The following is a 23860-nucleotide window of genomic DNA, read 5'->3' as shown; positions in this document are numbered from 1 at the left end:
TAATGTCAACCCCAAGAATCCAGGTGGCATTTAGGTCTATGTTTATGAGAGTAAGGAAGAGGCCATTGAGACAGACTTGAAATCATAGACTCAGGCAAAGAGTACTATCCTAAGTTTATGTGACGCCCATACCTGACTTTCATAAGAGTCATTTGTTCAAGGATTCTAAAGGCATGTTAATTTGGTGGATTTCCAAAAGCATGCTTACAAGATTAAGGGGTATACGTGAGGTTTGTTGTTGTTGTTGTTGTTTTGTTGTTGTTTGTTGTTGTTTGTTTGTTTGAGGAATAGAGTATTATTTGCTTCCTGATAAAGCATTCATATTAGCAAAAAAGATATCACTATTGATGAGTACAGTTTTTAAAGGCTTTTTCTTTATTTTTTGTGAACAAGAAAGATTATGTTCCATTTGCATTTCTTAATTTCTACCAAAAAGAAAATCTAGCATAGCTTTATGAGCTCAAGCTATTTTCATATGGTTTAGGCATTCACTGAAAGAGGAGCTTCATTCCAATTTTTCACCTTTTCCATAAAGCACATAGAGAGCTGTTTACAGCAGCCTTTGTCTGGCTTTGGCATCGATTTTAAATCACCTGGATTGATCATGTGGTTATGGGACTTTAAAAAATCCCACCAAACACCAAAGCCTCTAAACACAATTAGAATTGAGAGGTTTTTAACCTGCTAACGTTATGTCCATAGGAGTGCATTCTAAATTATCCTTAACTTCTGCTCATGTTAAGTGGGAAAAAAAGCACCATCCTAATGTATAATGTCTAGGGTTGTGTGAATGCTCTCTACACACATAGAAATGTTCCTAGTTTTCAAAATGAGGAAGCATCTAAAATCCATGTCTGTCTTCAAGTGTTTCACTGCCTAGGAAATTTCCATAGCCAGAGAGAAAAGCATGCATATCAACCAGCGGTCATGTCACACACTCCTCAGCCACAGGACAACAGCAGGACTTAGGCAAGCTGGTCTCAAGCAGATTTGACAAAGAGGTGGAAGGTCTAAAATTAAATAGGTCAACACACATTCTCTAATAATAGGTAGATGTGAAGGGATAACAGGTATCCCCTAGGAAAACTGCTTTTTAAAGACTGCTGATATTATTGCTTTTCATTTTACACTTCCTACGATTAGTACATCTAAGTCTGAATCATCGAAGTTGATAACAAAATAGGTCCTATTTTTCACTAATTATTTTTGGATTATTTCTCTAAAAGTGGTATTTTAATGAAGGAAATATTTATAAATCTATAAACTACTTTTAGAAGCAGATTTTCCTTTTTTAAAGGCAGTTCTATTTTTTGTGGTGTGGTATAGTACCTCAATTTTGTTGTCATGGTGACCAGATGATATAACTTTTCAAAAATGGAAATGTGGCTTTTAACTATATTGTACTAACCTACTAGTCATAAATGTAGAGTTCAGAGCAGACAGTTTATACTCAATTTCTCTGCAGCTAAAGTCTAAGTTTACTTTGTAGACGCACATCAGATTTCAATAATTAAACACACTCACAGAGTAAATTCCTCGCCAATCTCCAAATAGTAAGCCATTATAAGCATCAACAAAAGAATTGTTTTTTAATTTGTATTCTTGCTAATTGAAAAACATGTCCCCAGAAGAATTATAACTTTGGGGCATCTTTTGGTAGAGGTTAAATAATACAGAGCCTTTTTCTACAATACCTGTCAATGTATGAAAGAAAAAAAGAAACAAGATAATCTCATATCACTAAACTGAACAAAAAGTGGTATGTTTAAAATGCAATTAAAATGCTATAAGAGGTTAGTGCTTTGTTTCCTAAATTCACTCACATACCATTTTATACAATTGCAGGGGTTTTTTGTTTAGTATTCTTTTGATATTGTAACAATAGAAACACGTTACAATCCTTCCTATAATATTATGTTGGAAGAACATTTACAGTTACTTCAAGCTTGAGCTAGGGTTCCGTTTTAATTTTTAAAGATGTTATTTAGTTGGTTTTGTTTTTAAAGCTTTAATTTTTCAAAGCCAGAAATAAATCTTAAAATTTTCCCACTGAAACTTAAAATGTTTTTCTTCCAACACATTTTCTTCATGTTTCAAGAAAGATGGCTTTACATAGTAACTTAGAAATAACACCAAATGATTAACAGAATGATGGATGTGATGAATCACCTTTTTCTTGAGAAACAATAAATCAACATATTCCTACTCATAAATTTTTACTGAAAAATGTGAAATATTAGCATCATATTTTAACAAGGTGTCAGATACAAAAACTGTTGGCAAAATGTTGCTCTCAGAACCAGTGGAATACATTAAAATGTTATGCTTCTCTTTTGGAAACAAAGTAATTTAAATATAATTTATAATTTCTAAAATTTAGTATGGTTTTAGTTCTGATTTACCCTTCTGGTGATAATAAGTATCTGTTTGAGCATTACCAACACTATACCCCCAAAGTTTAGACAGTACAATCTACCAAAATAGAATTTTTTATTCACAAAAATTTTGACTAAGCTTGAGTTATAGGATTATAAACTGAAATGCATCATAAGACAGTATTTGCCGTTTTTATATCTAAGTAGCTCTATCTTGGTCCCTATTTATAGAGCACTTTCTGTCCTTATTCTGGTATCATTTTTAGGTGGACTTTTTATTGAATTGTTTGGATGTTTTTGGAAGTCTTGTTGAAGGATGAATTTGTGATTATATTAAAAAGTTAGTTGATTGTTAGTTACCCACCAATTTGGCTTTATTTTCATTTGGGGGTGTTTCCTACAGTCACCACCACAGTGTATTGTGGGAAGTGGAGCAGGGCAGTGTCCTTCCCCTGGCTGTATTGATTTGCCCTTCAGCTGTGTGCAGTGCGGAGAGAACCTCAGGCCTTGTTGTTGATTATCTACACAGTGTCTCTGGGAGCATTATTGACCCATTGCCGCTGACTGCCTGTGGCTCTTGATTTTTCACACCGTCTCCATGACACTCATAATAAAACATACTATCTTATTGCTGCTACTCAGCTCTGGGAGCCAACCGATTCAGCCTTTGAACACAGTGTTTCTGGAGACCATTTATTATATGTGGGGTAAACTGTTGTAGCAATTTTAGGATTCTGTTTTGTGTAGTTTTAATAGCTGCATCTATAGCAAGATTTCACACAGGATTACATTTCTGTTGCCTTTACAAAGCCAATACTATACTAGCTTTGCATATGATGTCAACATGAAATTTTCCATGATGAGTGTAAAACTAATTGTAAGATACTACATTAATTAAAAGAATATTCAGCATTAACATTAGATTTGACATGTTGCTGTAACATTCATTTTCAAAACTAAATTTTAATATATGTTATAAGGATTATGGTATGATTTGTTACTATGTTACCATTTATTACAGTGAAAAACAGGTTCTGGGGGACTTTTCTGATTCTAGTTGATTAGCATGTTTTGAGTTTACCTTTGTAAAATGTCCCCTAAGATACATTTAAACTTCTGATAGCGTATCAAGTTATGTGACATCAAGTAAAATCTTTTAGTTATCTTGAAAGATTTTTTTCTATTTAAGCTGTAATTCATAGAAAATGGGTTTGGTGAGCATATATCCTTTTGTTTCATTATGGAGATTTTTACTTATTTATATCAGATTATTTTAATTTTTCCTGGTTTCCGTATATTTCTCAATCCACAGTTAGCATTAATAATTCTTTTGAGCCATTAGTACTGAATAGTTATAGAAAAAGGAATTCAGAGTTCTTTAGAAACAGGATTTATTTATTTGGTAAAAGAGAATAGAATGTAGCCGTTTCTTAAAGGTACTTTAAATATTTTAATGCACTGTAACTACTATTACTATATCAAAGGTGATATAACTCATAAAAAAGCAATAACTATTCTTATATCAGACATTTTTGTAGAAAAGATAACTCAAAGCAAGAGTCACAAATCAGGTTAATATTACTGGTTAGTTTTTACTGAGGCTAATTTAGACTATTTACACAAGGAAAAATTAAATTAAAATTAAAAATTAAATTAAAACAAGCAAAAATTTCTTTAACAAATCTCATCTACTAAATTGAGTCTTTGAAAATTATAACAGAACTAATTTTTAGTAGATTTATTCAACTTCAGGAATTCCCTTAACGAGGGTCTACTTCTGAAATGTCTCCTCTACACATATGGCAATATGTTCAAATGATAAGCTTACCACTTGAAAATGTTTAAAGTCTTATACTTTATGTCTTTGAGCTTTACCATTAAAAAGAAAAAGAGAGGGGAAAAAAAGGAGATTGCTTTTACACTTTCATATTATCAAGGCACCAGTGATTTTTTTTTTAGCATTTGAAGTAATAATTCTTTATTGATTTATGGTTTTAGTTTTTATGTTTTAGCAAATTCTTGAAGGTAGGTTTTATGTTTGAGTGTTATATAGTTTACTAAATGTACGCTTTTAAAAAATATCAAACTATCATACAATAAGTATTTTTTAATCAAAGCTTTTAGCAAGTATTGTTCTGGGTGCTAGGGTCATGCATAGTGTAGCGGCAGTGGACTGCTCTGTGACAGGTGTGCCCAGAACCCCCAAAACAGAAGCTGCCTCCAATTTGACTCTGATTGTTTCTCAGCTAATTTACCTTTGTTTTATGTCCACTTGTAAATAAATTCCGATGACAGAAAAATCAACAGAAATGCATTCCAGTTCTCATTCCATCAAATTAGTGTCATTCCTTTAAAATAAAAAATTAAGTCTCTTACCATTATTTTTCATGCCTCATCTCTGCAGCTTTGAGACATGCGATAAGGTAGATGCCATCAGACTCCTCTCTACCTCAAGCAGAGACCTTTTTCAACTCCAGGTACACAGGATTAGGCAACAGTTGAATCACCTCTGGGAAAAGTAACGGGCTACATTCATCCATTGTTATGCAAACGTTCTTTCAGAGCTGACCTTTACTTAGATGGATTTAATACCCGTAGTGAGTCAGGGTCTGAATTCTCTGTTGTCTGAATAAAGTATCAAGCTTCTAATAACCTCGTTCACAATTGTTTTGAGCCCTCCTACTTGATGGTTTTTGATAGTGTAAGGTTTGGGTTCCACTTAAACCGAAATATGTCAGTGTGTCTTTGGACATTCAGAACCACTTTAAAGTGTACACAAGCCTTCCCCTAACTGAGGCATAGTTATCAGGTATTGCAAAGGTTCAGCCTTATCATCTGCACCAAAAAAAAAAAGGTGAGGTTTCATCAAAAACTTCCATCCTCACAACCTTTCGACCACAATTTGATGATTATTATTGATTATTTCACAGCCTTTCACTCACACTCTGCCTCTGCGGCCAGCCCTGATATACAGATAGGGCTGTAGTCCAGCTGAAGTGAGACTCCATCTTGATAATGGACTGAGATGAGATACTGTTATTTGATAAAGATAATTGATGTTTCACAGCGAATTGAAAAGCAGCTTCCACTGCAGCAGCGTATCTGGAGCTATATTCTGTCTGCAAATATGGCAGTTGTTTATAAAAATAGAACGAAAGAACTAAAGTTAGATATTCAGGCATGGCTTTTTGGTACTATGATGTTTTTATTTGATTATTTTAAGGTCCAGTACAGGAAAAAATAGAAAAGGGTTTATCACATTATTTTTAAACTTTGGCTTCAGGTTACTTTGTTAAAATCTTACATGGCATGGGTATTATTGATTAACTCCCTTGCAGATTTAAAAACCTAAATCCTGTGTTTGGATTTTGATGAATCACTGTCATGCATAAATTGGGTATCTTAAGTCAAAGTTAAATTTAATGTTATTATTAATTTCTTGAACATTTTACCCACTATATGAAAGCACAATTTAAATTATTGATTATAAATGTCATGTCTCCTGGCAAATACAATTCAAATAATCTATGAATACAGATTGGGTTTCTTTTCATTTATTATTAACAAATTTTTCTAAAAATACTATGTAATTCACTGTACAGTGTTTCTCCATCATACTTCTACAGCCACCATGTTTAAGTTGATTAAGGTATCATTCATCGTAGGTACTGTTCATCCAATTTCTTTTAGTCTTATCACCTTTGTAACCCCTAATTAAGCAATAACTTGACAGGGAGTATGGTTATCATGAGATAATGACACCCCAAGTGTGTTGTGAGGCACAGGGTTCAGCTGAGTGCTTCTAAACCTCTAGGGGTGTGATTATCTCATGATAAACATGCCACGTAGCTGCTCATTGATATCACTACTGCATGTACACCCCACTTGAGGTGAAGTAAAACTGACATTTCCTTGCCTACCTTCTCAGCCATTCCAAATTGTTGATTTTATAAAATTATTAGCTCAGATCTCAAATTTAAAACATCAAAGTTTGACTCTACAAGGTTTTGTTTTACTGTTTAGATGCTATCATTTAAGTTTATCTCTAAAAGAATATAAACTCTCCTTTCATTTTAAAGGTTAAGCTTCCTCAGAAGAGAGGCTTCATGGAAGGCAAATACATTTTTTGCTGTCATAATTTTGCAGCAGTTAATAGACTCCATTCCAGTGAATGGTAAAAGATGGGACATTCTTAACTTAGAAGACATGCATGTGCTTTTATGCAAATGAAATTAGTAAATAGCTTAACTGGAAATACTAATTGGATTTGTTGTTGTTGTTGTTGTTGCTGTTTCAGAAAATCCTTTGAACATAACCCTTGTATCTGTCACAGTTAAAAATGGAGGAGGAATACTAGTTTTTAAAACTTTTATGGAGTTGAGATTTCTTATGAATCAGTAACATTTCAGGGAAGAATAATTTGTATTTCTTACATTGACTCTAATTTGAATCCTAAAAGGAAAAATGAATTGTCTACGAAATTTTGTCCTGACTCTTAACAGAAAAAAAAAGAGAATACCTTTAGGTAAATACTACACTTCTCAGGAGTGTATGTATGTGTATTTGTGTGGTTGTCGTTCTTGCTTTAAAAAATTAAAAGAAATAATGGAAATACCATGCCAATATTTTGAAGGTTCTCAGCATGAATTTAAGTCAACAATGTTTTCTAAAGCAACACTACTCACTGGAACTCAGATGATGATGAAAATGTTTTGTATCTTTGCTGCCTAGTATGTAGCTCTGGCCACATGGTGCTAGTGAGACTGAGGAACTGAGATTTTCAATATATTTAATTTTAGTGAATTTATGTTTAAGTAGCTATGTATGACTGGCAGTTAACACACTGGATAGCATAGCTCTAAAGAAAAACAAAACCTTGAAACCTAATTTTTGTCAAACTCCCCTTGCAAAAGAACTGAGAAATGAATAAATTTGGTTAAAATAATATCATTTAAGTACTTAGTCCATTTTAATTTTTAAAATCTTTTAATGTTTACATAATAACTGAAAAGGTCACTTTTATTGTATCTTTAATTCATATTCAGATTTTTAGAAGTTCCTGTCAAGTCACTGGGTATTCAATACATGTTGAAACTATTAACCTAGTTATGAAATTAAAATAATAACTTTTCTGGCAAAGCAAAACACTTCCATTGAGGAAGAATTACCATCAACCAAAAGTGTTGGAATCATTGGGCCCTACTACTAAATGAGTCATACTTGATTATTCCCTGTAAATTTATCTCATAAACAGAAAATATTATTTTCTTTTTTTTTTTTTTGGTCCTGGGGATCGAACTCGTGTCCTTGCACTTGCGAGGCAGGCAGCAGAACCACTGAGCTAAATCTCGGCCAGAAAATATTATTTTCATAACAAAATTATACTCCCCAAGTTTACTTTTCTTCTTGTAAGTAGTGAGCCCTACTTTGAAAAGGTCCAGAATATTATTTAAACTTTGAATCCTCCATTGGTACACCCAGCCTTCATCACTCACTCAACCTGCTTTGCTAATTTTTCTCTTTTTTTTTGGTACAGGGGATTAAACTCAGGACTTTCCACTTGTGAGGTAGGCAGTGGAAACACTGAGCTAAATCCCTGGCCCAACTTGGTTCATTATTAAAACAACCTTTGATTTTTTTTTTTGTACCAGGGATGAAACTCAGGTCCTTGCACTTGCAAGGCAGGCAGTGGAACCACTGAGCTAAATCCCCAGCCCTAAAACAACCTTTGATTTTAAGCTTAAATCTTTACCACACCCCAGTTCATACTAAATGTCCACTAAATGAGCAAATAGGACCACTAATGTCTTTCTTTAAGTAGAAAGTAAACATTCCTAAAAGCATCAGCTGACTCAACTAAGTTGTAGCTATTTTGCATTTGTATTAATTTAATTTTTAAATAATATTACCTATCTAGACAGAAAACTATTAACAGATTTTCTATCATGTACAAACAGAATTTATATTATGTCTATTACAAACAAAAGACACGTGAGTTTAAGGCCCAGGGATTCCCATTTCAGCATATGAACTGCATTGCCATTTGTAGCAACAAAACCTGTATTTGAAACAACATTCTGACATCAGTCCTTAGATGAGTAGCTGTAAAGCTGCTGCCAGTGTCATATAGGGGGAGAGGACCCTTTCTTCCTTATGCCTGAAGCAATGAGAGAGCCAGAGGCTGAGCTGTGGACCAGAGGCACATTTGAGAACCCTGTGCTTTTCTGGATTCATAGTGAGAACCACAAACTCTTAATACCTTTATGAATAACTTTAAATCCTTCTTTTCCCCAAAATAGAAGGAAGATTTTAATTTTTTTTATTTTTATCAATACATTGCAGTATATAATGTATACATTTTTTGTGTGGAGTTGGTACATGTACATAACACATCTTATTCCTTTTTCATCCCCCTTTCCTCTTCTCTCTCCATCCCTTGAACCCCTTACCATTTCAAAAAGATCTCCCTACTTCCTATTATCTATCTTTTTTTTTGCTCTTTATTCATAATTTGGGTTTCTCATATAAGATAAACTATGTGATATCTAAGCTTGTGTGTCTGACTTTTTTCACTTAACATTTTGGTTTCAAGATGCATCCATTTTCCTATGCATAAGTTTATCTTTCTTTATGGCAGAGTAGTACTCCATTGTGCGTAAACACCACATTTTTTTTCACATTTCCAAAACACCACATTTTTTTATCCATTTGTCTGTTGATGGACACATAGACTGCTTCCACGATTTAATTATTATGAATTGTGCTGCTATAAATTACTTTAAAAACAAATATCCTGTAGATAAGATCATATTCTACAGTTTTCTTCAAAAGGAAAGGAGTCTGGATGAAGCAAAATTAACCAGGACTCGATAATTAAAGCTGGCTAAAAGGTACATAAAGGCTATTTATAGTATTCCATCTACTTTTGTATATTTTGACATTTTCTATAATTTAAAAATGTAAGTATATAAATGCCAAAGTAATGCAAATATTGATGTCATTGTCATTGCTACTAACACTTCCAAGGTAAGATTTTCTTATGCCAGAGTTTTCTACATTAACCTCCTACCTAATGTTTCCAGCCTCATCTCTCGCCTATGTGTCTCTGTGCTCAGGCAACACTGATTGGCTTTTTTCACCCTTATCTCAGGATTTTTGCACACACTACCTCCTCAATCAAGATCTCTCTTCCCATTTCTCTTATCCCCCCCCCTTTGTTTTACTTAACTGCCATTCTCACTTGTTTCTAAAGCCAGCGATGTCTTAGTACATCACTAGCGCACCAAACTGTATCGTGGATAACCTGTGGCTCCTCATTGTGTTCGGTACCCATTCAGCTCTGCCTGCTTACCTCTGTTCTCCTGAGATGAAAATCGGGCTGCCTGCCTTTCTCAACTTTAGACAAAGCACATGAAAATTACAGCACCTCACTCTTGCCGCCCTAGTTATCCTCCTGCATTTTGTAAATAATGGGAGAAACTAGTCAAATGACATGTGGACTGATCTTGGAAGACATGGGGTTTGTGGGAGACTGGACCAGAGACTGCCTGCCCCATTGGTGGGAGAGAAGAACTCTAAAACTTTTAGAGATCATGTGGACCGAATAGAAAGGTTTGTGGACCACACTGGTCCCGTAGGCAGTCTATAGGTATAGATAGAAACATGAGTGATTATAGAGTGAGAAAGAAAAAAGAAACTATCTTTTCTGAACTCTCTGTAATTTGCACCCTTATTTGAAATGGATTAATAGCAACACTGCAAGATGTTATTTACAATGTGCTGTTACAATATTCTGCTTTCAAATGTTATCCTACAGATCTCTTAAGAAGATCAAACTATTACTGGAGAGGATCAGGATCCATGTCATTCAGTTAAATTTCTCATTATGAGTTTTTGTGTTATTTAATAAAGTATTCAAACTGTTCATGCCTTTTAAAAATATTATTGCTTTTGTTATGAATATATTTTGGCCAATTTTTTAACATTTTCCATTTCGTCTTCTAATGAATCATACTAATTAGAATTGAAAGCATGAGGCCTGCTCAGTGTAATGTAACCTCAAGCCCATGCTTTTTAATTTCATAAGGCACTCATAATGAAAAAGAATAATTCAGCTAATCAAATAACAACTTCCTTTTTCCTTACCTATCTTGATTAAGACAGCTGGTCTTCTGTAATTAGTCTTTCAGCCTAAGTATCCATTCCAAGATAGATATGCCAGTAGCAAAATGCATGGATGTGCCTGCTTTCCAGCTGGGGAGGTGGGGGTGCCTGCTTTCCTTGTGGAACTAGCAACAGGACACAACATCTCAGCATTTTTGGAATGGAGAGAAACTGTAAAATATCTTTATAAACATGGTGCTGTCTATGTAGAATGTTTCTTAACAAACTAAGACATCTCAAAAATGATAGCATCAAGAGAAATATGAGATTGCATTGGGTCTTTACATACAGAGGTTAGTCCCAAAGAAATAAATTTTTGTACCAATTTTAAAATTAAAAATAAACCTTGAATTTTCCCTAAAAGTATAAAATAATAAATTTCTAACAATATTGAGTAGACCCAGGAATGTCTTGGGTCCTAATTAAAAGTATGAATTAAAAGTTTAATAGGGCCAGAGATGTAGCTCAGTGGTGCTGCACCTGCCTGGCAAGCGTAAGGTCCTGAGTTCGATCCCCAGTACCAGGGGGAAAAAGAAAGTTTAAGGTTAGGGTCACATGGAACATACAGGATGGTAATGAAGAGCTATTCCAAGTGATAGGTAATAATTACTTGGAAAAACAATGTAATATAATGCAAACATAGTCAAATAAAGGCAAGTGGTCCAGACCTTTCTTGCTACATTGTCTCTTCTAATCCTGTCCTATGACTAATCAAAGCCAGTCAACCAATTTCCAAATATTCTACTGATCTGGAAGTTCAGGAATAGGATGGTCAAGAGGACCTGCAGCATGCCATTCATTGTTAAGATTTTCATCAAGACACGTGTCTCCGGTCTGTTCACTGTTTGCCTTTCATTTGGGGCTTGAATGAGAGAAGTCTTTAAACCACAGCTAGTGTTATGAGTGCTGCAGTCCTTGTGACCTTCATGCTGATTCAGACTGCAGCTGAACTTCGTACACTAATAGCTGGGTATTTTCTGAAATTTATACCTCCCAAAGCCGAAGCTATAGAGAAGTAATAGTGGTGGTAGTTGACTTTACATTCTATTTTTATATATTTGACAAGTAGGTTGAATGAAATAGAGTAATGGGGGGAAAGGAGGTCCTATTGATAGTCCAATAGATTGACCTCCTAAAAAGGAAAATGGAAAAGCCTGCTGAGTTATTTTAGAAATACTCAGATTGCTTACATGTGTGTCAGTGAACTTAAGAAAGTACTGTTTATTCGATAGCAAGAATTTGGAGTTTAAAAAAACCAGTTTTTCTCAAGATTCTACCCAATATTTAGCTCCTCTCACAAAACCTGTAGATTCCAGGGTTGACAGAGTAATCAATTTAATTTTTTTTCCTTTTGGAATGGAGCCATTTTCTATCATGAAATGAGGCTGCCTGGAAAAAGTAGTAAAGTTGCTGACCACTCTCTGAAGCCACATCATTCAGGACTGTGATTTCAAATTTTTATTATTGTAAAAAGTTTGATGTCATGTCAAGGGTAAAAAGGCTCTTAAAAAATTGAATTTGTATCAAAAGAAATGCAGAAATGTATCTAATTTACCTTAGTCTCCCTGAATAGGCCTTTGCAGCTTTTAACTCTGTAAAGGCTCCTTTCTAAGTGTGTTAACGAGGCACTTTTGTGCAGGCCCAGGCCGTGACAAGGGGCCTCTGTCTGGGAAGAGGGTGGGTGGGATGTGGTGTGTGGTGGTGGTGGTGAGGGGGAGTTCCTGCTCCCCCGAATTTATAGGAAGTCCTTTCACAGGGATGGTATCTTCCTGTAAAGTGGTCAGCCATCTCCCAGGATAATCTGCAGGTTACTGGATAAATATTTGGTAGGAATCAGACAGATGAATTGTTGTCAGTTGTATGACAAGCGCAAGGGGAGACAGACTCTTGTTTGCTAGCCTGTCACATATTTCATGAGATTGATAAAATAGAGCAAATATGATGACTGCTCACCCATTACTGTGTAAAGGAACATTTTCACTGTGCTCCGCATGTGTCTCTGTTGAAGGAAATGGAAATTCTTATAGTATTTCTGAGTTTTTTCTTTTTTCAATACTTGGTTCATTTTTTACCATTCAAGGTGATTTTTCATCTTAAGAATAGAAATTTGTTCTTAAGTCTTGAGAATATTTTTTGTGCTGCCACCCCTAATGATTTCCCTGAATAATTTAATTATAAATTGTTATGAACCCTAGCTGAATATGTTTACATTTGCAAGTGCATAATTTAATAGGTTCTTTTTTTTTTTTTTTTTTTTGCAGCATGGTGCCTCTTTCTTTCTTTCTTTCTTTCTTTCTTTCTTTCTTTCTTTCTTTCTTTTCTTTTTGAGACAGGGTCTCACTAAGTTTCTAAGTTGCCCAAGCTGGGCTCAAACTTGGCATCTTCCTGCCTCAGCCTCCTAGAATGCTACGATTATAGGCATGTGCCACTATCCCTGTGTGGTCCTGTGCTTTTAAAGTAAAAAGCAACAAAATTTTTGGTATTCTGTGTTGGTAAAATTTTTTTATGAGCCATACTCTAATAGTGACCATTATGTAAGAAAAAAATTCAGTTGCAGGCTACTCTAGCACATGTCCAAGTCTTCCAAACTTCTAAGCAGAGCCTCTCTTCAGTCTAGCATCCTCTAAGGTCTAGGCTTCAGATTGTAGGAGGGGATTTTACCAAGTTCACATATACATAGGCTAAATAGTGTTACGTTTCTAGGAGGTCACTACCAATTTATTAATACATTCAACAAGAATTTCAGGGTACAGATGTATATTTTTAAATGAATTAAATTGTCAAATTATTATAATTTTATAGCACATTTATTGATATATTTTAGGCATACATTATGATAACACCCATCATAGGGAATTTGCACCTGTACGTGGTACATCCCACCCCTTTTTTCCCATGCCCCCCTCCCCTCAAGCCCTTTTCCCTCCCTACATACAAAAGCTTTGTTTCCATTTTTTCCTTTTATTTTCATTTTTTTCCTCGACCCTTCCTTCTATTCTCCCTACCTCTTACCTTGTTCCCCTTCCCATTTGAACATTTTTTTTCCATTTCCCAATGTCTGTTATACATTTTAGCCCTTATTTCCACTTTTGGTTTCTCACACTAGAGAAGCAATGCAGTATTTAAACTTGTGTGTCAGATTTATTTCACTCAAGAGTATAGTCTCAAGGTCCATCCATTTAGCTATAAATGTCTTTAGCTCATCCTTCTTTATGGCAGAGTAGTACTCCATTGTATTAAAAAAACACATCTTTTTTATCCATTCGTCAGTTGATGGGCTTTTGGGCTGTTTCCAAGATTCATCTATTACAAACTGTGCCACTATAAAAGTGTGTGCATATATCACTATGGTATGATGCTTTTAATTCTTTGAGGAAGATACCAAGAAAAGGAATAGCAGGGTCAAATGGAACCGCTAGTTTTGATTTCACCGTGATTGTACCAGTTTATGCTCCTAACAGCAGTGGAGAACGGTTCCTTTTTTCCCACAGCCCCTCCAGCATTTGTTATTGGTTGATTTGTTACTAAAACTATTTGGCTTTTTTAGCTGTTCGTCAAATATGAGACACAAAAACAACTTTCTTTTGACATTCACACTTCCGTACTTTCTTAGCCTGGTATTAAGCTAAGGGTACTAATGTCTGAAGGTGAGGACTGGTGTGCTTAGTGTCCACCTGTACTTGTAGGATAAAGGCAGATGCAAGAGGGCCTGGAGAAAGCTCCTCTTGGCTGATTCCTGACAGTTTCCTCAGATGTACACTTATACCTGAATTCAGAGGAGGAGTTCCTCTTCAGAGTGGTTGTTCCCAGGGCTTTGGTAAATTTGCAGTTTTGTTTTATACAGGGCATAAATGACTACAGAATGTGTAGCCCCTATTTGGTATGGGGGGTCTAGACATGCATACTATTGGAACTACCTCTACCATATGGTAAAAATTATATTCCAGGCATAATTCATGCTGTGTGCAGTAAACACCACTGAAATTTGAAATCACAGCATTTTTTCAAGTCATAACCAAGGTCGTCTATTTTTGATCCATGCCTGGTTCTTTGTAAACTCACATGTTTCTCTTACCTTCTACCTCCAGCGATTCACCCCAAACTCCTACAGCATTGTCTTTATACCGAAAAGTGTTACACCTGAGAGTCTATGAGAGCTAGTGGAACCCACATGGGTGCTGCCAGGTCCTGATGCTCCCCACACCCATCTCCTGTCAGGACTGATCCCCCACATTGAGTCACTGTGCTGTCCACATGCCTGTGGGTCCCTTTCCCCAGGCACTGTCTCAGAGGTCAAACTGGACCTGCAGGTAGAAAGGTACTTTGTCCAGGGGTGCTCTACAGAGAGAGAGACTGCACAGACCTGGCAGCTGGAATTACTGCGCATTTGGTAGCTGAGCCACTCACTGCTTTTGAGGTGTAATGATCTCAAATAAAAGAATAGAGCAGTAATTTGAGAGGACTGCCAAAGGGATCGGAGCATCAACATGTCCCACTTTTTAAAGTGAGCCCAGTTGTATTTGATAAGAAGCTGGCTATGGTTTCTTCCCACCTCATTCATCCATGTAATTCCTGTAATACACATTGATTGAAAATCTGTTTATGCTCAGAATGAGTTGGTCACAAGCATCTATTCTCTCCATGAGAGCTGGTGAGGAGCTGGCCACTGCTCTTTTTTGTTTTGTTTGTTTTGTTTGTTTTTATTTGTCTTTTTTAGGTAAACCTAAATAAAAAGAAAGATTAGATTCAATGTAAACCTTAATCTTTAGTGCATATAGCTGCAGAGAGAACTAAAAGGGCTTCTTAAATTTTTTTATAGTTCATAAATTGCTGAAAACATTTAAAATTCAAATTTTCAGAAAGGAAATTTAAATACCATTATGATGACTTACCAGAGAGAGTACATTTCTTAATAGTAGTAGTTTTGACAATTAGATGCAACCAAGAAAATATATACTAGGATACAGATAAAATTAGGCTACTTTGGTAGGTTGGGAAACCATGCTGTGGTGAAAGTTTTGTATTCCTCCAACTTTGAGGCACTTAGTCCAATTGGGAGAAGAACCCCAAAGGAGGCAGAAATGCCCAGAATTAATAGGAAGGCATAGCAGAGCCCGGCTCATTTCTTGCTTCAGCTTTGCAACCAGTACACAATGGGGTTGAAAATCAGGCCTCAAGCAAGCAGCCAGATCTTCTGTTTTGCTGTTGTCTTTATTCTTTTTAGCCTGTAATGGTCACATAAACATTTAAACTTATTTTTAAAGCCTTCTCTAGTATTTCACTTGAGATGTAGAAAAGAACATGTGTTGTTCTATAAAATTTGCCTCCAAATATACGAAAAGGAAAGAAACTGGGTCTTTTCTGGACTTCATGCAGAAAGAATGACAAAGAATAATCTTTCTTAACCAGAAACAGTGTCACCTGAATTTAATGTTAGTGAAAGTTTAGAATTTAAATCTTAAATATCTTGAGCATTTTATAAAAAATTGTATCTTGCATTGACCTAAAAAAAGCAAATTTAAGACAAACCTGGATAAACAATGAATTGTTCAGAGGAAAGGAAGCAATTACTTTTCAGAAACAACATATATCCTTCTCCATGATCTCTGGCAGAGTGTTTTCAAGTCTGATTTGATCAATAACCTCACAGTAGTGGCAGATATAGAAAAAAGAATAAATGTTTATCACACTTGTAAACATCTGAGGCAAAGCCAAAGTGTTCACTGAAAAGACAACATTCATTCTTGAATTTCCCTGAGGGTCAGATTGGGGAGGGGGCATTTGCTATTAGATTTGTAAGATTGGGTATTAATGACTGAAGTCAGAAGTTACAGTAACAGTGCATTTTTATTATAAATATCTGTGTATTTTTTTCTGACAAAGTGAAGCAGGAGTTGTGCTGAATTGTCCAAAAGGTTTCATTTCTGGGTAGCATATAAGATAGACTTTGGCAACCAAATGGAGGAAGGAAAAGTTGCTTATTTGGAACTTCTTAAATATACATACAAGCCAACAAACATAACCAAGACCTTAAAAATCATTTTAGCCATTTAAAAATACTTCTTACTTAATTTACCTTGGGATATTTTTTGGCACTTAGATTGATCTGTAGATCCCAGCTTTTTTCAGAGGGAAGATGAATAAGTTAGATTACCAGCAGATAAACAAGTAACTGGTGACGCAGTGGGATCTGAAATGTTTTCTAGCAAGAGCTCAAAGAGTTGAAAAAGAAAATCAGCCTTCCTCATTTTCAGTTTGTTCTTTTATTTGATCATGTGTCCCCTCATTAAATAATAATTCTGTGTGTGTCTGTGTTGAAAACTTACATTTTTCCTGATTATAATCTTTGAGAAGCCATTTTCCTTGATAATCTGTACAGGAAAGATGAAGAGCAGGGGAGAAGTCACCTTTCTTACTGTGTTGCTTTCCTTAGTCTCTGAAAAGCAAAAGTGCAGGAGTGAAGCTAAATTGGGTGTACATTTGGGCATCATGAACTATTCAAAAATCTAGGAAGAGAGTGCTAAAGTCATTTCTCAAAAGAAATTTGTTATCACAAAGTTTCCTCATGTAAGCAGTGAAGACATGTGTGTCTTGGATCTGTGTACCTCCTTCTCTTCATGGACCTGTGAAAGAAAGATGAGGTTTAAACTGCAGCTTCCCAGACTTGCACCCAGCATCATGTGGGTGAGGGTTAGTTACTGCCATCCTCCCAAATGCATATCTGACACTATGATTATTGGCATAATGGAGGATTTTTATAGATTCTATTTAATAAAACAGGATCCAAAGACCCTCCTAAAACATGGAAGTAGGAGTATACTTTATGTAAGACAAATGTTCTATAAGAATTTTATTAGCAGACTTGAAACCAGTGGACTTCGTAGGTCTGAATTAGTCGTTTAATTTTTATTACTCATTCAAGTGTGTGCTGTTTGCTTTTACAGCCCCTCTGACATAGAATTGTATTTAAAAAATGATGAGTTGAAACTAGGATGTCTGTTTTAATAAGTTAATCATCAAATTATTCATGTAACTGTGGAAATCTTTGTAAAATGTCATACAAAAGCGAATCACTAAAAATTAAAATTTACTAAATTGTGTACATAAACATTAATCTTAACCAAGGAATAATTTTTATGTGGATTTGAATGTGGCTATTTACAACAAAGAAATAAATGAGCATATTCTTATAAAATGAGAAAATATCTTAAAAATGTAGAAGTATTAAATACTTGAGAAATTGCAGGTGTTATTTTCAATTGGTCCAAATTCTTGATAGTATATTACAATATTTAATAGATGAAGAAAATAAGTTTTTATCAATAATTGCCCGGCTACCAATATGAATGTCATATAAAAGGTATAATTCATCTCATGATTTCCAATACCTAAAGATGTCCTCTGCATGAAGTTCAAGTTAGGAGAATATCATAGAGTTTTATATCAAAAAAGTAGTTTGCATTTCGATCCCCGGTACCAAAAAAAAAAAAAAAAAAAAAGTAGTTTGCAGAGAATGTCAGTGAAACAAAATCCTGACAATATAATCCTTTAATTTGATGTGAGATTTCAAAGCAAAGAAATAGAGTTCAAAGTCTTTCCATATTCCTCAAAATCTATCTGATCTCTTTGTTTTATATAAATTAGATTAGAAGTAACTTGATGAATTTAGGATTGAAGGGAGAATATTTTTGAGTACAGGAATAAAGATAAGTAATTGTTGAGTAAATAGAGATATTAGAGATAATATTTTAATAATAACTAAACATTAGAAAATTGTATGTCTGAAATGGTGATTATGCATTAAACTTTAGTTGGGCAGAACAAGAAATCCACACAAATCTTTAAACCATTTATTCCGAGGTGACTAAAATAATGGGGAAAGGAAGTAAAAGCTCTTCAACCTTTCTCCGTGAGGTCAGCTCCTATATTAGTTTGGGCCATTCTAGCCCTTGAAAGATATCTAAAAGAAATGACTCAGAAAACGAAAAATGTACAGAAAAATGATGTGGACTTGAGGATAAACCTAACCAGAAAAGATTTTCTTTCTGTCAACAGCCAAGAAGAGATGCAGATATATTATGGTAGATAAAACAATCAAGGAAAGATAATTAAGACTAAGGAAGAAAGTTTAATGTTCTTACACTATTAATCCATAAAATAAATTTGACAATACCAGAGAGCTGAAGGACAAATAGGAAGAAAAACAGAAAAGTACAAATAACTACATACTTACTACAGAACTGGTACTACCAGAGACTTTCCCAAGAGAGTGGGCCCAGCCATGGCCTTGCCAAGGGCAGTTCTCTGAGTAGACTTGATCTCTGTTTCCTGGCCCATACAGTTTCTCTCTCTGTGTTGGCAAAATTTCCTCTACTTTACTTGCATTTGGAGCAGAATTCCCTGAGGCAAATTTCCTCTCTTCTGTACCTGCGCATGTGCTCTAGCTGGCTGGCAGAGCATGGTGTCCTGTGCCTGGGAGCAGTCTGGTCATAGGTGTCACAATAGTTTTTTTTTTTGGTACCAGGGATCAAACTTGAGACCTTGCACTTGAGCAACAGGCCATGGAACCACTGAGCTAAATCCCCAGCCCTGTATCACAATATTTGTAAAGTACATTATCAAGAGAAATGGTATGGAAACATTTAGGGAGGATGTCAGTAAACAAATTAAGATTGTTTTAAGAAGACTTATTAGTATTTGTATTTAATTAACTAGACTTACATGTATATTTTTGAAAGCCTGACATAGAACAGAATTAATTGAATGGCCAAAGAAAGAAGGCTTAATGAATAGTATTCTTGCTGTTTTTCATGTCTAATTTCACTGATTCTGTATTGTTTCATTTCCTGTTTTCTTGATGAATAATAAAGAAAGTATCCATTAAGAATGATACAGAAATATTAGCTTTTTCTTCCTTCATTTAGTATTAATTTTGTTTTCCATGCCCTATTATTAGGTGTTGCTTTACTTATATGTATGATATTCTTCTGTAGACAGATTTATTTTTCCAATTGGGCCTACTCATTTTGTTCTTTAGTGGCTTTGTGATCTTTCTTTTTGGAAGAGGATTAGCTTGTTGAAAATTGGTAAGCTCACAGAGCAGCTAAGTAGCTGTATCAGTACACCCAAGTTTGCAGTGACAGGGAATATCTTTTTAGAACTATATGTGACTTTATTACTTTCTAAAAACTTGACTGTTAGTTCCAGTACCGTGATGTTTATTATATGTAATAGATCTTAATAAATGTCTGGTATAGAATCTACAATGCTTAGGAGTTTATAGATCCTGGAATTTTTTTTTTTACATCTTTTTTTTTTTCTACATCTTTTACCTTTTAAATTGAATATAATACTAGTGGCTAATGAAGATGTAAATTTAGATTTAGGGCTTGAAAATTTTAAAAATGTTAAGAATAGTTTGAATAAGAAATCCTGAATCAATAGATACTATTGTGAACTGAGCAAACATGTATAGCTTATATGAAAAAGGAAGAACTATGGCATTCACAAATCTGCTAGAGAATGATGGACCCAGAATTCAAGGAAAAGAACACTTACAGCTGATTTACAGGAAAGGTATCCTTACTGAGAAATGGTAAGTTGTGGTTAAGGTTCCCCAAGGGACATCGTGGGAACACTCTACATTGAGACCAGTTAAAAACTCTAAATGCTTTCCAGAGAACAGCCTTTTAGCTTCATGCTCTTAAGTAGCTAGCCTTTTGCATGTCCATTTTTCAGGACTTCCGGGCAGTAACAACAAAGACATCTCACAAATCACTCTTATAATGCCTTTTTCTATACATACATATGTGTAACTGCTTCAGTGAGGTATTGTGTACTCATAATAAACTCGTTGGTTGAAAGCACATAGTTTGATGAACAATAGCGAATGTGTGTAATCATGTCACCACCACTACAATCAGGATAAGAATATATCCATCACCCCAAAAAGTGTCCTTCTGCCTCTTCGCAATCAGTCCTCTGACCTTGACAATTACTGATTTTCCTGGTGGAGAGGTTTTACCTTGTTTACAATCTTATAGAAATGAAATCATACAGTATCTAATTTCTTGTGTCTGGTTTATTTAACTTAGCATCATCCTTATGTTCATCCACTAACCTATATTTCAGTCTGTTTCTTATTAGTAACTAGAACTAAACTTCTAGTTATAGAATCCTAAATATGAACTCTAACTAGAAAACTGGGCCCATTTACACTGGAACAGAAAATGTTTAGTCATATTTAGTGTTTTTAATTAAAGATAACTATTATTAGAACAGATATTATTTCTGGAGTTTATTTCTATACCTTATTGTTATTCTTTGGGATTTCAATCCTTTTTGTTTTTCCCCTCCTATGGTACTTTCTATATCTATATTTTTTAAATTAAAAGAAATAATTGTTTTTATTTTCAGCATTTTTGATAATTTCATAGCTCATGTAATAATGTCCTGTGCCCTGAGGTGTCTCAAACCAGGTCTAGAAATCATTGAGTCAAAAAATGCTTATATTAAAATAGTAAACACAAAAAGAAAAATAGCAAATTCCATGTAAACTCATAACTATACTATAATTTTCTTTATGTATATGAACATATCTGTAGTACAAGCGAATTATCTAAGCAAGTATACCTACTTTTGCATCCTAGAAAAATATAAGCTATTCATTGAGACTGATTCATTATCATAAAAAATGTAGGGCAGGAGTTAATTATTTCCATAGTCAGACTTTTAGAAGAATGTGTTCTACAGTGTATCTCTAAATTGGGTGTTTTTCTGTATCCTACACCACAGATATTTAATTAACAAAAAGAGATTGAATAGGATAGAAGCAAAAAATATTCTGTTTCTGAAACATTTCTCACTAATGAAATAGACAAAGAAAGTGAGGTAACTTGTTGGCTGTCACATTTAGTGATATAATATTTAGAATATACAATCATGTCTTTTACAAACATGTGTAAAATGTTCTGTAACACTTGAATGACTGCAGCTGTCATCTGATATTTTCTGGATTAAGTTTGGTCAAGAAAGAAGCTGCCTCATTTTCTAGTTGTCATTTGCCCAGGAAGTAAAAGCAAATTGTAATGAGGGAATCACAGCAGGAGCACCTCCTAACAAATGAGAGGCATATATTGACTGGCAGCCAGCATGCCATTTCAGTGATAAATGTATTTTTATACACTGCTGTTCAAGGTCATTCACTGTTGTCCTTGAATGTGCAGCCATCAACAATCATGCAATTCACTTTCTAAACAGTTCTAATCAGTGCAAAGAAACCTTACTTTAAAAAAAAAATCAGATATCAACTGCATATATTATTTATGTAAGTAAAACATATTTACATTTTTACTGTAATTTTGTCTTGCCATTGTTGAAATTGCTGAGAAATAAAAAAAAATTAAAACTTATGTGACCTTTGTAAAGTGAATATGTATAGATTTATTATAGTGTTCATAGAAGCCAAACTTGATCGTAGACAGACTTCCATCATTAACACTTCTGTGTTTTATGATTCTTCAGTGTCTAAGATTTATAAAGAACTTTTATAATCTAGGAAGTCCAAACCAAAACTATTTTTATTTGAAGACTTCTATATCTTTGATATAAGTTTTTTTGTTCTTTTTTTGATGCTTAAGGATCACACCTAGAGCCTCATGCATGATAAACTTGTATTCTACCACTGACATCCACCCCTAGACCAACACTTGCATATATTTGAAATAGAGTATATATCTTAAATGCAGAGAGGAATGTTTTACCTTTCTTTGCCCAAATCTGAAGAAAGTATTTTCATTAACTTTTTAAGCACGTTTGTTAATACTTTAATACATAATCTGAAATTATTCATCAAGAGAGAAAATAAGTTAGTTTTTTTCAAAAGTAAACCACACATCTATATATAAATGATCAAGACCAATGTTGTTACTCAGTTTTAAAAATCTCCATAATTATAGCAAAATGCACAAGTATTAATCTAGTACAAAATAACTATATTTGAAAAGGTAAATCATGGTTTGGATCACACAATAGCTTTTAGGGTTTTTTGTTTGGTGGTTTTTGTTCTTTTTGAGATAGGGTCTTCTAAGTTACCCAGGCAGGGCCTAAACTTGCAATCCTCCAGCCTCAGCTCCCCTCAGTGCTGGAATTACAGGTGTGTGCCACAGCACCTGGCTCAATAATATTTTTTAATATTTTAAAATATTATTTTTATTGTATTTAAGAGTCCTCACAATACAGTTAATAGTTGATATATATTTACTGAAAATCCCAGGTCCTTCCTGGTCTGTCTTAGCCTAATTTGCCATTCATGCCGAGTCTCACCGTTTCATCCCTGCACCGTAAATCCCATCTATTCTAGAGGGTTTTGTAGTTTTTCTGACAAGTTATTCTCTCCTTTTCCTCTAGGACTTTATTGTATTGCAATCTCTGTATAGAATATTCTTTTGGTCTTTCTGTCCCTCACTTTTCCCCAACACGCACGCATGCACACACACACCCTTCACCCCCCATGATCATTAATACTCATAATTTGCATAGGCTTTCTACCTAGCCTTTACTGTTAATCTCATAATTTAATTCTACCTGAGGACATGTGTGCAGGGGAAGATAAATGAGTGTCTCCCTGATTTTAGCCTAGAACTTTGGGTGAAATCAATGTCTAGGGAGTCAGGACAGCTAATCTCATCCTTTTCTCTGAAATGCCACACAGATCCCACTAACCTACTAGCACAGAGATGCTCCCAGTATATCTAGAGATGTTAGAAATTAGAGCTGGTGTCTACAGTAAACTACTAGGTTTCTAGTGTCTGTCTTGGACCTTAAAATGCTTTTCCACATTGAAACTGTTATAAATAGTCCTTAGGAGACTGAACTGACAGGATAAATTCTCAAACATTAGAAATTCTCTAGGCTTTTGGAACCTGGAATAGAAATTTAACTACAATCATGAATAGATATGTTCAGAGTCCACACAACTGATTTTCAAAACTTCAGGCCCTCTTATTTGGTGCCTGCTTACATAGAAACACTGTAACATACTGCATGTAAAAATGTCTGTAGTGCATGATGACTTAAAAGAACTACCAAGCTGCATGTGGAAGGGGACAGAGTGACACAGTACATACATATAACTACCAAAAGGATTTCTTACATTTAAAGTAAACTACCTATCTGTTCTTACAAAGTAAAGCTGTATTTTTTAAAAGAACTCTCCCTTTTAAAAGAGTACTCACCTTTTATTGTTTTACAAAAATGATTAGTCTCTAATCTTTTCTAAGCTATAAAGACAACTTGACATTTGTTAAATAATGTTTCCTCTT

The 23860-nt window shown here is 34.6% G+C and overlaps 1 protein-coding gene across 3 annotated transcripts in view; it reads left to right on the top strand.

Moving 5' to 3' along the window:
* Nucleotides 1-23860, top strand: part of Wdr7 (WD repeat domain 7) — a 391751-nt gene that overhangs the window by 345938 nt on the left and 21953 nt on the right. The gene's annotated exons all lie outside the window — the stretch shown is intronic.

This window comes from Heterocephalus glaber, unplaced genomic scaffold, assembly GCF_053883595.1.
Source record: "Heterocephalus glaber isolate CG9 unplaced genomic scaffold, H.glaber_assembly_v1.0 deba00000331, whole genome shotgun sequence".
Lineage (NCBI taxonomy): Eukaryota > Metazoa > Chordata > Mammalia > Rodentia > Bathyergidae > Heterocephalus > Heterocephalus glaber.
This window is presented reverse-complemented; position numbering and strand designations above follow the sequence as displayed.